We start from the raw sequence: 4,082 nt of genomic DNA on the forward strand, positions 1-4,082 counted from the left end.
TGTGTGTGTGTGTGTGTGTGTGTGTGTGTGTGTGTGTGCTTGTGTGTGTGTGTCGCGAGGAGGGAGGTCGGAAGGTGGGGCGTGGGTTACCAAAAATTGGCAAATCAAACTTAGTCAAATGATGCATAATGGAGCGGTTCTACTTTGTGTGAATCTAATTACATGATGATCAAGACGAAACGCTGAGGGTAGCCTTAGGCAATTTTTCCAGCGTCTCTGCAGCCATTTTGTATTCTGATCAAATTGTCAGGCATTGTCAGACAATTCAGATGGGTCAAAGTATTTCTTTCTCAGGTAAGTGATCCCTGAAGTAGTGTTACACAAGTAAACAAAGAAGTAATTAGACACGGAAAAAATGCGGCCATAACAAAACTGAAAGGGAAGGCGTAAAACGCCTCTGCTCTGACGTCATAATATGGCCCTTGGGGGTCTCTTGTCTTCAGCTCGTATGTTTTACTCATCGAGGTCGAGACTTGTTTACTGGCGAAGTTGTCATCATCATCTTCCTCTTTCACCATAAGATGGTGAATAGGCCGCGAATAGATCTAAGTACTTTGCACCTGTTTAATTAATGATTAGTTGTCTCCTGTTCTTGGCTTTTATGTTGCAAGATATCATTTTGCTTCATTGAGTAGCCTAAACTCAACATGGATGACCAGATCAAATGTCTCTATTTCATGAGCCACTATCTGCGTAGTCATTTATTTGTCTCCAACGACACGTTAGCTTCACGTTAGCCCTTTTCTTCTCAAAAGCCGGGTACTGCACGAAGGGGTGAGCTTGGAACTATTCTGGGAGCCCGATTTGGTTATATTGTAGAAGATGCATTGTGAAAACTGAGGCTAAACTCTAGTGAAACAATTATTATAGAATATACCATCTACTGTAAATCTGACTGTTGGCTCCCGGACAATTCTCTTCATCTTTAGAAAAACCCTCCAAACACCGTTGATTTTTCATATACCAAATTTTGCGTCTTATACTGAATGCAAAATTAGTATCCCCTCAAGTCTACGCCAGATAATATGCCATAGGTCGGGCCTTCTTATTCCTGCAGCAGTATCGATTCAGGTAATACAAATCTAGAATGATAATACGCCTATTTCGCTATGCTGAGTGCAGAGCCAACTACGTAAAAGGACTGCGTAACTTTAATTAAAGCTGGGGAACGTAAACACCGGATGGTTTCTAGTATAGTACAGCAGGACCTTTGATCTTTTGGCTTGGATTCGTGCTCACCCTCTAACTGGAATAGATCGACAGTGCTGCCGTGTCTTTTTTTTTCAATTTTGCTCTTGTCTTGATATTACGTTATTCTTAAGATCTTGACCTTTGAGCCTAGGAACTCTACATATAATGTTAAACAAACGTACACTCCACTGTGTAACTACTCATCAACACTTGCCATTTTTGGAGTATGTGTCGAGTATCTAATTAATGCTCTGTAATTTCTGGATCAATTGAGAGCGAGTGTACTGCAGAGGCTCTGAAAAGACATTCTCGCTTCAGGAATGTTGAGCCTGGGATTTTTCTGCTGATTTGATACTCTCAGTGGTAGTTTTGTCGGAGAAATTAAAAGTTTTTTAAAAAATCAACATGAATGTTAATTTATTTAAAGTCTCAAAAACATAGGTTCTGAGAGGGTGCTCTGGTGTGGTATGCTCCTTTCCTATCAAACATCTATCGTCCTTATCTTTCCTACTTCATTTTAGTGTTTGTAAGTCTCTTGTAACTCCTCAAATTTTCAGCACTTATACGACCTTTTTGTGTTGTTGTGCCGTAAAACTTTTAATAAAATGAAAACTATCTAAAACGAACACACATTTCAATAATTTTGTTTTTGTTTTGTTGTTTTTATAAGTTTAGACAAGTAGCCATTCAGTTCGTTTCGTTTAGATCTGTGTTCACACAGACCGCCTTTGGTATCGTACCATGGCAAACCAAATTAGAGTCAACCAATGGAAATGAGAATAACATGCTGAAATAAAACAATCACGTCTTCGATTTCTAGAAGTTGCAATGACTTACGGCCTCATTGACACAATTTAGACAACATAGCGGGCTGTGTGCTTTGATCCTACCTGCCAGGGCCAACGTGGCCGAGGGATACAACAACCCAGAAAACACACGAAAATATTCATGATAAAAAAAAACAATTCCCACCATGGCAGTGAAACTACCGCAGTGGCGATATACACAACTTAATTATCAAAATACTATAATGTAGAGTAAATCTAAAACACCAGCGTGCCTGCACTGTTCTGAATGGACAACAAAGAAACATGGTATCATGTATATCCTGGTAGTAATTAAATTTGCTCGGATTTTATTTGCGGAAACATTCCAGGGATATCCTGGTTATGATTTGGGCTGAACTGCAATTATTTGTCTCCATCTTCTTCTTTCTTTTTTGTCCTTTCCAAACAAAGTCACTCCCCACAAGATCACACACCAATACCACCACTTAAATACACTTACACGTTCAAACACAAACACACACACACACGCACGCACACACACACACACACACACACACACACACACACATACACAAACAGACACGTACACACATACACACACATACACTCATGCACGCACATACATACAAATACATACAGACACAAATACACAAAATTCCCATAATATTCAGTCTTGCGCGAGTACGCAAGCACGCGCACACTCACTCACTGTCAGACTCGCAAATATCCTCTCACAAATGTATTCGATCACCAAGTATAGCCAACGAGCTCATGTATGTCTGTGTTAATGGTGCACCATCATCGGGGCAGTTGTAAATATGCAATGTCGAAGAAGAAGAAGAAAAAGAAGAAGAAGAAGAAGAAGAAGAAGAAGAAGAAGAAGAAGAAGAAGAAGAAAAAGAAGATTGGTTGAATTCGATCTGTTAATTTCTAATTCTAGCGACACATCCTCTGCATCTACTTGTATATCGCTGGCATTCTTTTGATAAAACAATGCCCTTTCTTTAAAATAACCATTTTACATATAGCGTGTATGCATCACCTTCATTTTATCAGTTATTATCTAATTATCGTATATTTTCTTTAGCCTCTTTGTAAAGATGCAAAAGCATGTTTGGCTTTATTTCAAACTTTACCGAGTTTAGACAGACGATATCAACAGGAAGATGTTATATTCAAGTGATTGACGATAAAGCAAATTTTCTTATGCCTGACCAAGCAAAATGAAATAGTCTACTAATGTACCCTTTCAGTGCGATATTTAACGCTTTTAGATTGCCGGTAGGCTTATATCCGATTAGGTTAGGGCTGATCGATAAGTGTATGTTGGAAATAAAAGCTTTTCTCACAGACAGCAGTGATTAACCTTTCGTAGTTCATTTCTTCTTTCCTTTTTATGTGGGAAGGGGCGGAGGTGGAGAAAGATGATCCAGCTTATTATACTTATCTTACTGGAAGCTCTAGGAATAAATCCTCTTACTTTTCTCTTGCTGTTAAACACACATTTTGTGCGATTGTTCAGTTTCCAGGAACTGTAAGAGCTGAACATTCCCTTCTATGACAGTGCATAGTCTACTTGACCATTGTAGAGTCCTGTCTGTACACATGAACGAGAAAAGTTTGAGTTTTGTGAAAATTGAGAATTGATTTAAAAAATGGGTCAGCTAATGGAGTAATTCTGAAATCATGTGAGCGTTCAGTCGTAGAGAGACGTATGATTATAGAAACGAAACGCTTCACATCTTCATTACTTTTCAAAACACAATTCATTATAATATTATAAAATAGTAAAGAGATTTGAATATTAAGAAACCTGTTAAAGCATTTCAAATCATGAAAAGCAGGACGTTCACAAATAAACACTTGTGAAAGAAAAGCTGAAGCAGTTTCGTCCGATGAAGGTCGGCAATCGCAGGCAACAGGAACTTTGTCTGTCCCAGACTCGACAATAACAATGTTCTATCTCTTTTACTCTCATTTTTTAGAAATACGTATTTGAGTTCAACTTTCCCTTACACTATACCTTCATAAAATGAAAAAAAAAAATAAAAGCAATATGTCTTTATCTTTATTTTAAAAAGGAATAAAAGTTCTAACACACAC

The sequence above is a fragment of the Aplysia californica genome, unplaced genomic scaffold, assembly GCF_000002075.1.
Source record: "Aplysia californica isolate F4 #8 unplaced genomic scaffold, AplCal3.0 scaffold00080, whole genome shotgun sequence".
NCBI classification, from domain to species: Eukaryota; Metazoa; Mollusca; class Gastropoda; order Aplysiida; family Aplysiidae; genus Aplysia; species Aplysia californica.